Here is a 13,260-nt window from a genome sequence, read left to right as displayed (position 1 = left end):
CTGGGATGCAGAGTGGCATCTCCGCACCGTTAGTCAGTGCGGAGGTCTTTTTGCACACTCTGCGTGGTCTTTTGTAGTTTTTGTGCTGACCGCAAAGATACCTTTCCTATCCTCTGTCTGTTTAGTAAGTCTGGCCTCCCTTTGCTGAAACCTGTTTCATTTCTGCGTTTGTGACTTCATCTTTTCTCACAGTCAATATATGTGGGGGGCTGCCTTTTCCTTTGGGGAATTTCTCTGAGGCAAGGTAGGCTTTATTTTCTATCTCTAGGGCTAGCTAGCTCTTAGGCTGTGAAGAGGCGTCTAGGGAGAGTCAGGAACACTCCACGGCTATTTCTAGTTGTTGTGATAGGATTAGGGCCTGCGGTCAGCAGAGCTCCCACATCCTACAGCTTGTCCTGTGTGAGTTTAACTATCAGGTCGTGCCGGGTGCTCCTAACCACCAGGTCATAACAGATGATATTCTCATCTACTCTCCAGATATAGACTCCCACCAGAGAGATGTTTGCAAAGTCTTTGACCTCCTACGGGCAAACTTCCTCTATGCCAAGTTGGAGAAGTGTGTGTTTGAGCAGGAGTCTTTGCCTTTCCTGGGCTATATCATCTCTGCTCAAAGATTGGCTAGAAATCCTGCCAAGCTACAGGCTGTGATGGACTTGCATGAATCCCATTCTCTAAAAGCAGTGCAGCGCTTTATGGGGTTCATCAACTATTATCGCCAGTTCATTCCTCACTTCCCATCTTTGGTAGCTCCCCTAGTTGCCCTCACCAAGAAGGGAGCTAATCACAAATTGTGGTCGGAGGAAGTCTCCAAGGCCTTCCTCTCTATCAAGCCACACTTGGCTGGAGCTCCCATTTTACATCACCCCGATGTTGATAAACCATTTATCATGGAGGTGGATGCCTCTTCTGTCGGTGTTGGAGCAGTCCTCTGTTGTGAATTCAGCTTTTTGGCTCCCTCCGGATTGTAGAGGGTAATGCAGTTGTGCCTGGATTGCAGGAGTGGATAGGTGTATCTACTAATTGCAAAACTGACTGGGGTATATAGCTTTGCAGGATCCTTTAGTCAGTGCCAGTTGTCCTTTGTTCTGGAAGGATTCACTTCCCTGCTGGTCTCTCCAGTTTGCTGTGCTTTTCTACTAAGATAAGTCCTGGTTTGGTTTTTGCTGTCCACCTGCAGTGGACTTTATAGTTCTGTGCTTTTTCATGTTTTAGTTTTGTCCTGCTTAGTCTGTGAAGGATTTTTTTTGCAGCCTAGATATTTCTCTGGAGATGCAGATATACCCCCCATGTCTTTAGTCAGATGTGGTGATACGTATTTTCTGCAGTGGATATTTTCTAGTGTTTTTGTACTGACCGCATAGTACTCTGTTCTTTTCTTTCTTTTTAGCTAGTATGGCCTCCTATGCTAAAATCTGATTTCATATCTGCGTATGTTATTTCCCTCTCCTCTCACAGTCAATATTTATGGGGGGCTATCTATCCTTTGGGGATTTTCTCTGAGGCAAGATAGGTTTCCGTTTCTGTCTTTAGGGGTAGTTAGATCTTAGGCTGTGCCGAGGGGTGAGTGAAGCATCGGTAAGACATCACATCCATATCGGGACACGTTCTTTGTATTGGGCCTCCTGATGAGCGAGAGGGGCAAAACGCGTTGAGGCAGAACTGGCGGGTGGTGTACAGATGAGTACCACAAATCTTTTATGCCATGTTTATTGATGGCAAGGATAATCCCTGCTTATGGCTATATCTGGCGGTAAAAAGATCACATAGACTGCATAAACTGATATGATTGATTGTCATGGCTACCTGGTACTCTATTATGCAAGGGGATAATCATACACATCTAATCTAAAGGGGTCAATTCCCTTAATTTTTTATTTCCCCAGCACTTGATCTAAAATTTGGAATTTAAATATTTATCTTTACCACCAAACGCTGATTGTGTTCTTCATTGTTTTTATATTGCACTTTTGTTGGGGGCCAGGGTCTCCCTAGTTTGAGGAGTGATGACTGTCTAGATATAGAGGTGCCCTTTAAATTCATTTATTGTGGGAGGGAACACCTGGATCATCTAAATATCTAGGGCCAATAGGGGCAGTCATCGCTGAGCAGCTGCGCAATTACGTTTCCCATAGGGTGCCAACCTCCGCAGATAGGAAGGTGCAAGTATAGGCACCAGACTAGGGACTCCCATAAACCCCCAAGGGGCTTCTTGTGAACGTTTCACGGTGTGTCGTTGTTTGATGTGGAACTACGAGGTGGTTGTTTTTAATAAGAATTACTCAAATTGATTTTATAGAGGGTTGATTTATGATTTAGAATTTTTATTTAATAAAAATTTTTCTGAAAGTGTTCCCTAAGAGCTTCAAGATGGTGTTACTGATTATTCGGGTCTCAGCCCAGCAAAGACCCTTCTACTTCAGTTACAGGATGTACAGGTACCATCTTACAACTGAATATGTGGCCTTATAAAGGTCCAGTTAGTTAGGGGAAAAGGCATCTTCCATAAGAGACAATTTAAAAAGTGCTCCGAATAGGCGATTACTAAAGTACTGGAACAACCCTGTTGTTTTATTGATTTATGCATAGAAGGGGTTAATCGCATTGTATTTTGCTTATATATAACTGTTAATCCTGTTGAAGTGTACCTTATTGATTTCTATCTGAAGCCCCTAGTCCAGACATTACCTTCTTATATTCGTGACACCACGGATGTCCTAGCGCGGGTTGACGGCATCCTTGTGGACAAAGCAACCCTTCTCGTCACTGCTGACGTTGAAGGGTTGTATACTTGTATAGAACACTCTTGTGGGTTGGAGGCAGTTCGCTTCTTCCTCGGGACTTCCGATCTGGGCGGCCCTTTACGTGAATTGGTACTTGAGCTGCTGGACTTTGTTCTCACACATAATTTTTTCGTCTTTAAAGACGTTTTTTATTTACAGAAGCGCGGCACAGCCATGGGCGCGGCCTGTGCGCCTTCGTATGCTAATCTCTTCCTTGGTTATTGGGAGAGATTCCTTTTTGGCGACGAGGGCCCACCGGCCGCCTCCCATGTGCTGTGCTGGTATCGCTTCATTGATTATATTCTTTTTTTGTGGGATGGGACTGTCCAGCAGCTCCAGGACTTTATGGGTGCTGTGAATAACAACACTCTTAATATTAAACTTACGCATGTTTACAGTGAGGTCGCGGTCGACTTTCTGGACGTCCGTCTTGAGATCGACAACCATCGTCGTATCCAGGCGGATGTCTTCAGGAAGTCGACCTCTGTTAACGCACTGTTGCATGCCTCATCGGCACATGATCCGTCCACGGTTAGGGCCGTCCCGATCGGACAATTCCTGAGGATGCGGCGAATCTGTTCCTCTGAGTTAAAATTTGAGGCACAGGCCTCTGATCTCAGGGATCGATTTTTGACTCGGGGGTATAGCCGGCGATCCATAAAACATGGTTATGATCGCGCCAGAAAGACCCCACGTGAGACTCTACTGCATCCACGTGACCGGCAGATTGGCAGGGATGGGGCTGGCACCATTTGCTTTATTTCTACGTACAATCATGAGTGGAATGGGATGCACTCCATCCTTGCCAAGCACTGGTCAGTTCTTGGGGCTGAGCCCTCTCTGGCGGCCTCCCTTGGCCCATACCCTCAGATGACCTCTAGGAGATGCAAAAATTTGAATGACCTGCTGGTGCGTAGCCACTATGTCCCCAGTCCGAGTAACCCATTTGGTTTGAGGGGCCCCACTTTGGGGTGTTTCCCCTGCGGGCACTGTCTTGCCTGCACCAATGTCCTGCGATGCTCCAGTTTCACTTCTACTGATGGAACGAGAGAATTTGACATCAGGGAACGGATCTCATGCGGCACAACCAATATAATCTACTATGCGACATGCCCGTGTCCCATGATTTACATAGGTCTTACCACACGGGAGCTGAGAGTCCGTGTCCGTGAGCATGTCTGGGACATTGGTGCTGCCAAGACAGTGACCGACACGTGAGACCTGAATCCCATTCCACGACATTTTTTGCGGCACCATAAGTGCAATGCAAATCTATTAAAGGTGAGGGGTATTGATGCCTTGCACTTGGGTATTCGGGGTGGGGACAATAAAAAACTTCTAGCACAAAAGGAAACTAGGTGGATAGTTAGACTTGGTACTATGTCACCAGCGGGTCTGAATGAGGCTCTGAGCTTTGCTCCCTACTTATGAGTACTTAACGGCCACACTAAGAAGAATGTGCCTGCCCTCGTCAGAATGCTAAGCAGCTTTAGGCTAGGCAGGGACCAGCATGGGAGACTGGCTGGGAATCCCTGGTACCGTTTGTACTCCTTATTATTTATTCCTTATTTGTGTGTGCCAAGGTGTCATCCTCTGCCTCCTTTTGTATATAAATATATGACCCTTCCAGCCCTGGGCGTCCTTAACCCCTGTATGGTTCGGGATCTTTTGGTTTTAGCATTTGTTTTTATGTTTGTGTTTGTGATTTTAACCTCTGGTTTATTTACATTATTAGTGATAATAATTGATCCGTGGCCTCAAGGTATGCCTTTTGAATATGTCCTTGGCTCCGTTCAAGTAACCAGCGTGGATACCATCCAAATCGGGGCAAAGTGGACTCATCAAGACATCTGCTTCAGAGAGAATGGGACAAATATTCTTACTATGAAGACTGTTAAACTGAAGCGATGCACTTTTTCCACTATAATGTGATGCCGATGTATAGAAAACGGTTTAGTTCCACTTTGTATATTTGTTCATTTACCGGTTTTTATTGTGAGCTGTATTTTTGATGGGTCCCCAATTGTCCTGTATTGGTAGTAGCTATGAGTAGTGGATGTGGAGGGAGTAGCTTTTATACCTATATTGTGCACTTTTAGTATTTTCCCTCACCAGTGGCCGTGCGCATTGCGCTGTGATTCGTCCTGTCCCTGTGTGGACCGGCGTCTTAGGGCTCGGTGTTTGCGCTCCGGACATTTTTTCTTTGACGTCACCGCTCTGCTTTCTGGCCGCTGGGCTTACACAGGGCAGAGAAGCAGAGCGCTGAGGAACAGACAGCGGAAGGTAAGTATGAAGTGTTTTTTTTTTTTTTTACTTTTACGCTGGTAACCAGGGTAAACATCGGGTTACTAAGCGCGGCCCTGCGCTTAGTAACCCGATGTTTACCCTGGTTACCAGTGAAGACATCGCTGAATCGGCGTCACACACGCCGATTCAGCGATGTCTGCAGGGAGTCCAGCGACGAAATAAAGTGCTGGACTTTCTGCACTGACCAACGATGGCACAGCAGGATCCTGATCGCTGCTGCGTGTCAAACTGAACGATATCGCTATCCAGGACGCTGCAACGTCACGGATCGCTAGCGATATCGTTCAGTGTGACGGTACCTTTAGTTGGTTTTATTGAGTGTAACTGCTGTCATTGTATGTGTTACTTATACACTGTTTATCTACCATACTTTCCTTTGTATTATAAACTGGTTAGTAATTATATTATCTCATCTTTGTGCATGTCTGCTGAATGTTGCTGTACCCCTCGTCCTTTGGCCGTCCCTCATCCGCCTTTCAGACTCACATTGTAAAAGAGACTTTTGCCTCATGTATGGAGCATAGAGTGAACAGGCTAGTTGGCGCTGCGTTGATGTCACAAAGAAGAGAAGAAGAATGGTGCTTCACACCTGACAGAGCGGCGGTAGGTGACCATATTAATACACTCACACTACATTACAGACACATACACATATGTATTAAAATAATACATAATAATATATGAGTGCTTCTCTAAAGAAGCATTTTCATTTACAGTGCACCAGGAATGCTATTTTATGCAGAGAATAAGATATATCTGGAGAACTCTATAGAAAAAGTATTGTTTACATTTACAGTAAGTCCACACGATAAAGGTACGAAAAAATGGCTAAAATGAATGGAAACTGACTTTTTTACAAAACTGCACTGCCAGGCTTACTAAAATATTGTGAAGCTCAATGCTTGTAAATACACTTAGAAAGGGTGAGGAGTTTATTGGCTATCTTTATTTGATAGAATGTTTGTACTAAATCTTAAATATTGTATATCCTAATTAGTCTTTATAATTCCAACAGTTTTATGCAGCAGGTAAATTTCTAGTAAATCTTCTCTTTGTATTCATATATAGCTATGTCCATCACAAGCTCAGACTGCCACAGTTTACCTTTCGATGTTATTAAGCATCTTTCCTGTTGTATGGAGGATTAAGCTAATCTAAAATATGCTATAAGAAAAAAATATATTTCTTGATAGGCAAAACTGATACGAATATTACAAAAGCAATTACATGCTCCCTTCAGTTTTCACCTACTGTTCAATTCTAAGAACCCATTCTACATGTACTGCATGCATATAAAAACCTTTAGTGTGCTACAAATTCATTGGAACAGTAGGATAGAAATCTTCATTCCTTACATATTTTCTTCTTCTAATGACACTTTATTTATTGCCGAATTCAAAGACATTTACATAGGGTTATTAGTTAATAGCTTAATAAATTGCGTCAGGTTACATTGGAGATGTATCCCTTAACGACTGCCGATACGCCTTTTAACAACGGCAGTTAAGGGTACTTAAACCTTAACGGCACTGAAAAATAAGGTTATAGCGCCCCCCCAGAGTCGGAATTTCTCCAGGGTCTCAGGTAGCTGAGACCCCTGAGAACATGATTTGGATCAGTTTTTACCAACCCCAGTGTTGCGATCGCCGTTATTAACTGTATAATGGCGACCGCCAAAAAAGTCAGATTTTCCATTTAATTTCTGTCTGTTCTGATGTGATCGCACATCTGAGGAGAGAGAAATAGGGTCCACCAAGCCCCCCACGGTACCTTATGTACTGGATCAGTAGTCCCCCAATCCTCCGGCTGCCCTCCTTCCTATGCCAGAAAGAAAATGGTGGGCGCACCGATTTTCCATTTAATTTCTCTCTCCTCTGATGTGACAAGCGAAAACCAATTTGTGTCACATATTATTACAAATTTCCTCCCCCACTTAGGCTTAGTTCAGACGCGGCGTTTTTGAAGCGTTTTTCAACTTTAACATTGCTTTTAACCACTACAAATGCATTCACTGGGAAATGTCATTGTAACATTTAACAACCCTAGCTGGCCATGTGGTGTGTGATACATAAGCAGAGCCATCTTGTTTCATTTATGAAGGAGGGACTCTTAAAATCACAGAGCCTATTTTTCCTGATGCATCAGGCGGCATTAATCTTCTTTAAGGGCCATTATTAAACAGTGGGTCTCCTAAACTGTAGTCAGTCATATGCACTCCATTACGCCTTGGAACCCACATACTGGATGAGCCCATGAAAATCCACTTCACAATATGCATTTTGTACTCCCGTATTTCTTTGTTTTACACATTGGCAGCAAGGCCAGCACTGCTGCATAATCATATGCACCCCATTATGCCTTGGAACCCACATACTGGATGGGCCCATGAAAATCCACTTGTATTTTTTAATGTTATGATGGTTTCCTCTTTGCACAATTATTTACAGGAGAATTTTCAATGTTATTTGCCATGTTTTAAACACTATAGTTCAGATACGGCTTTAAATAAGGCTAATACTTGCAATACAATGCAATTTTCTTGCAAACTACAAAATTCAAGGAATAGTATGATTGAATAGTGTGAGTGCGTACACTTTTGTATATGTTAACATACAAAGGTTAATAAGTACATATAAGGATTAAATACATATAGTGATTACGTATATATAAAGATTAGATACATACAGTATACTTACATCATCCACAAGAGACTTTAAACATCATCTGTCTGGAATATCAGAGAAGCAACACAAAGGCAGAGAACCCCTTGGAGATTACCTACACTGCATGGGCATCCCCAATTATGCAGGTATCAGCACACTGTACATGTACAGGTACCCCAGTTTCGTCATCTGTCTTAGTCATGTTTCTCTGGTCTTATATAGTGATTTAGACTATGTAGTAACTCTAGTTTCACCCAGCCCTTCAAGTGGCCAGCTTTCAAGGTTGTATGCAACTGAGATATCATGGAGTCATCAGACGAGGGGCCATAAACCCCTAGAAAACAAAAGCCACAAAGATTTAGCTCAAACCACCACAGGCAGAGTTTCAGTTAACCTTAATGTTTTACAATGACAAACAGCAAACATATAGAGGCTTAGAACGGTTTGTGAAGTGAATAAACAAACATTTCTCAAGATTGTGTCACTATGAGCATTGTCTGTCACATCTGTAAATGTTTTACAAGAAATGCAGCTATGTGATTGTCTGAATGCATTCAGTATACAGTAATTTAATCTGGATTCCAAATCGCCATTTGTATATTCGCCATTTGTACATTTGAGGCAGCCAAAGTTAAGGCTCTCAAGGAGAGAAACTAATATAGTGGACAAAGAAATATTTGTAATGAACTACTGAGCCAAACTAACAGCATTGCTTTATCAAATTTCTTTTAAGTGTATTGTGCCCAATGTGAGCAACCAGGCAACACAAAAAGGAGCTTTTCAATTGAGCACTTTAAGGTACACAAATGTTATAAAGTCTTTGCCAACAAGGATGTGGTTTCACCAATGGGGGGTACCTTTTTTAAAAATATACTATTGCCATCACTTCTCCCTTTTCTCAAAATTCTGGGGCCTATAAAAGTATAGAACACATTCACCCAGGTCATGTCATCGCAAATAAGGAAGAGACATTGCAGGAAACAGAGTTAAGAAGTAGGCCCAATCTAGGGGTGCGGGTCTCTGAGACTTGTAATGGAGGGCATTAGCTGACAAACAATTCCCCACTATGGGGTCCTTTTTTTACTAAATAAAATAGTGCCATCACAGCCGCCTTGCCCAAAATTCACCGTATAGAGCACGTTCACCCTGGTCATCTAGTGGCAGTTAAAGGACACATTGCAGGAGACAGAGTTAAGAAGTAGGGAGCTGACAAACATTTCCCCAATGGGGGGTCATTTTTTTTATAAATAAACTAGTGCCATGACAACCCCCATGCCCAAAATTCAGTGGCCTATAAACGTACAGAGCACGGTAACCCTAGTGATCTAGAGGCAGTTAAAGGAGACATTGCAGGAGACAGAGTTAAGAAGTAAGCCCAATGTAATGTAATGCCCAATTCCCCAATGTGGGGTCCTTTTTTTAATAAATAAAATAGTGCCATCACTGCCCCCTTGCCCAAAATTCACTGGCCTATAACAGTACAGAGCATGTTCACACTGGTCATCCAGTGGTTCTGGATGATGAGGATGATGATAAAGAGGAGAATAAGAACAAACAGACCAAATCTGGAAGAGTATACCCATGTGTGGTTGTGAAGAGGTGCATGAGAATACACCTCTCCAAAACAGAGAATGTATTTGCGGTTATGTTTCGCTGTTTTCACTTGCGGTGAACAGAAGTCTTTCCCAATCCAGCCCTTGTTCATTATTATAAGAGTCTGCCTGTCAGCATTTTCAGTTGACAGGCGGCTGTGCTTATCTGTTATAATTCCACCAGGTGCACTAAAAACCCGCTCTGACAGAACGCTAGCAGCAGGGCAGGCCTGGATCTCCTAGGCGTAGAGAGCCAGTTCATGCCACGTGTCCAGCTTGGATACCCAATAATTAAAAGGCACAGAGGAATCACAGAGGACATTTGTACGATCTGCAAGGTACTCCCTCAGCATCTTCCCAAACATTGCACTTCTTGTGACAGCACCCCTTGCCTCTGTGCCGTCACGATGGGAGGGTCTGAGAAAACTGTCCCAGAATGATGCCATTGTTTCCCTGCCTGAGCTGGATTGTACTTCTGTCTCTCTCGCTTGGACTCCTTGGTTGTACAACAAACTCTGACGTCTGCTGCCAGCGTTCTCACATGGGAATTTTCTAAGTAATTTTGCTACAAGAGCCCTGTGGTACTGCAACATTTTAGTACACCTATCTGCCTCTGGCAGAAGAGATTGAAAGCTCTCCTCATAGCGTGGGTCTAGAAGTGTCACCAACTAGTAATGAGTGTCACCCAAAATTTTTATAATGCGAGGGTCACGTGAAACACAGTTCAAAATAAAGTCAGCCATGCGTGCCAGACTGCTAACAGAAGACACAAAAGAGAATAGTAAAACCAAAAACACTCAGTTTGAAAAAATGTTGCAGTAATCCGCAAGTGCTAGTAAAAGATGTAAAAAACAGGGTATTTGGTTGATATGTTTTTTGCAAAAAATGTATACTAAGCTGCTCTACCAATCTTCACGGTATACCCTTATCAGAGCAGTCCTAACTAATGTATGCAATCCCTATCTGATGTATTTAAAAACCTGATCATCTGTATATAACCTGTGTGAACAGGGTTCAGAGAGGAAAAATCCATGTGTGCATACAGGGTAGAACAGCTTTTGTGCAGATAGCCCAAGAGGAGTGGTGGAACTCCCCAGTCTTGTAGACACAAGAGAACAATTATGGAAACAGGAACACATGGGCTACTTGCACAGTGAACAAGTCTGTATGATCATGTTCACACACCACCAAGAAACCTGAAGACACAAAAGAGAATAGTAAAACCAAAAACACTCAGTTTGAAAAAATGTTGCAGTAATCCGCAAGTGCTAGTAAAAGATGTAAAAAACAGGGTATTTGGTTGATACGTTTTTTGCAAAAAATGTATACTAAGCTGCTCTACCAATCTTCACGGTATACCCTTATCAGAGCAGTCCTAACTAATGTATGCAATCCCTATCTGATGTATTTAAAAACCTGATCATCTGTATATAACCTGTGTGAACAGGGTTCAGAGAGGAAAAATCCATGTGTGCATACAGGGTAGAACAGCTTTTGTGCAGATAGCCCAAGAGGAGTGGTGGAACTCCCCAGTCTTGTAGACACAAGAGAACAATTATGGAAACAGGAACACATGGGCTACTTGCACAGTGAACAAGTCTGTATGATCATGTTCACACACCACCAAGAAACCTGAAGACACAAAAGAGAATAGTAAAACCAAAAACACTCAAGAGGTTGGTACACAAAATGAGAATGCTTGGTCTGGGGGAAAATGTGTGTAAATGGGTTAGTAACTGGCTTAGTGATAGAAAGCAGAGGGTGGTTATAAATGGTATAGTCTCTAACTGGGTCGCTGTGACCAGTGGGGTACCGCAGGGGTCAGTATTGGGACCTGTTCTCTTCAACATATTCATTAATGATCTGGTAGAAGGTTTACACAGTAAAATATCGATATTTGCAGATGATACAAAACTATGTAAAGCAGTTAATACAAGAGAAGATAGTATTCTGCTACAGATGGATCTGGATAAGTTGGAAACTTGGGCTGAAAGGTGGCAGATGAGGTTTAACAATGATAAATGTAAGGTTATACACATGGGAAGAGGGAATCAATATCACCATTACACACTGAACGGGAAACCACTGGGTAAATCTGACAGGGAGAAGGACTTGGGGATCCTAGTTAATGATAAACTTACCTGGAGCAGCCAGTGCCAGGCAGCAGCTGCCAAGGCAAACAGGATCATGGGGTGCATTAAAAGAGGTCTGGATACACATGATGAGAGCATTATACTGCCTCTGTACAAATCCCTAGTTAGACCGCACATGGAGTACTGTGTCCAGTTTTGGGCACCGGTGCTCAGGAAGGATATAATGGAACTAGAGAGAGTACAAAGGAGGGCAACAAAATTAATAAAGGGGATGGGAGAACTACAATACCCAGATAGATTAGCGAAATTAGGATTATTTAGTCTAGAAAAAAGACGACTGAGGGGCGATCTAATAACCATGTATAAGTATATAAGGGGACAATACAAATATCTCGCTGAGGATCTGTTTATACCAAGGAAGGTGACGGGCACAAGGGGGCATTCTTTGCGTCTGGAGGAGAGAAGGTTTTTCCACCAACATAGAAGAGGATTCTTTACTGTTAGGGCAGTGAGAATCTGGAATTGCTTGCCTGAGGAGGTGGTGATGGCGAACTCAGTCGAGGGGTTCAAGAGAGGCCTGGATGTCTTCCTGGAGCAGAACAATATTGTATCATACAATTATTAGGTTCTGTAGAAGGACGTAGATCTGGGGATTTATTATGATGGAATATAGGCTGAACTGGATGGACAAATGTCTTTTTTCGGCCTTACTAACTCTGTTACTATGTTACTATGTTACTATGTTACTCAGTTTGAAAAAATGTTGCAGTAATTTTAAATACATCAGATAGGGATTGCATACATTAGTTAGGACTGCTCTGATAAGGGTATACCGTGAAGATTGGTAGAGCAGCTTAGTATACATTTTTTGCAAAAAACGTATCAACCAAATACCCTGTTTTTTACATCTTTTACTAGCACTTGCGGATTACTGCAACTTTTTTTCAAACTGAGTGTTTTTGGTTTTACTATTCTCTTTTGTGTCTTCAGGTTTCTTGGTCGTGTGTGAACATGATCATACAGACTTGTTCACTGTGCAAGTAGCCCATGTGTTCCTGTTTCCATAATTGTTCTCTTGTGTCTACAAGACTGGGGAGTTCCACCACTCCTCTTGGGCTATCTGCACAAAAGCTGTTCTACCCTGTATGCACACATGGATTTTTCCTCTCTGAACCCTGTTCACACAGGTTATATACAGATGATCAGGTTTTTAAATACATCAGATAGGGATTGCATACATTAGTTAGGACTGCTCTGATAAGGGTATACCGTGAAGATTGGTAGAGCAGCTTAGTATACATTTTTTGCAAAAAACGTATCAACCAAATACCCTGTTTTTTACATCTTTTACTAGCACTTGCGGATTACTGCAACATTTTTTCAAACTGAGTGTTTTTGGTTTTACTATTTTCTTTTGTGTCTTCAGGTTTCTTGGTGGTGTGTGAACATGATCATACAGACTTGTTCACTGTGCAAGTAGCCCATGTGTTCCTGTTTCCAGACTGCTAACAGGCAAGACTTCCGTGTCCTCACCAATAGGACAGCTGACCATGCTGTCTTCCGCCTCCTCATCCTCCTCGTCCCTGTCCTCAGGCCATCCATGCTGAACAGACGGTATGACAGCTGTGCTTGTATTACCGTCTATAGCGCATGAAAGTAGCTCCTGTTCTTCCTCCTCCTCCTCATTACCTACCAATTCACATTGAGAAGACATGAGACTGGGCTGAGTGTAATCCCCCTGTATGGTTCCTTGCTCCATGTCCTCGTGCTCTACCTGCAATGCATCCTCTTTAATGGTGAGCAGAGAGGTTCTCAGAATGCTGAG

The sequence above is a fragment of the Ranitomeya imitator genome, chromosome 1 (assembly GCF_032444005.1).
Source record: "Ranitomeya imitator isolate aRanImi1 chromosome 1, aRanImi1.pri, whole genome shotgun sequence".
NCBI classification, from domain to species: Eukaryota; Metazoa; Chordata; class Amphibia; order Anura; family Dendrobatidae; genus Ranitomeya; species Ranitomeya imitator.
This window is presented reverse-complemented; position numbering follows the sequence as displayed.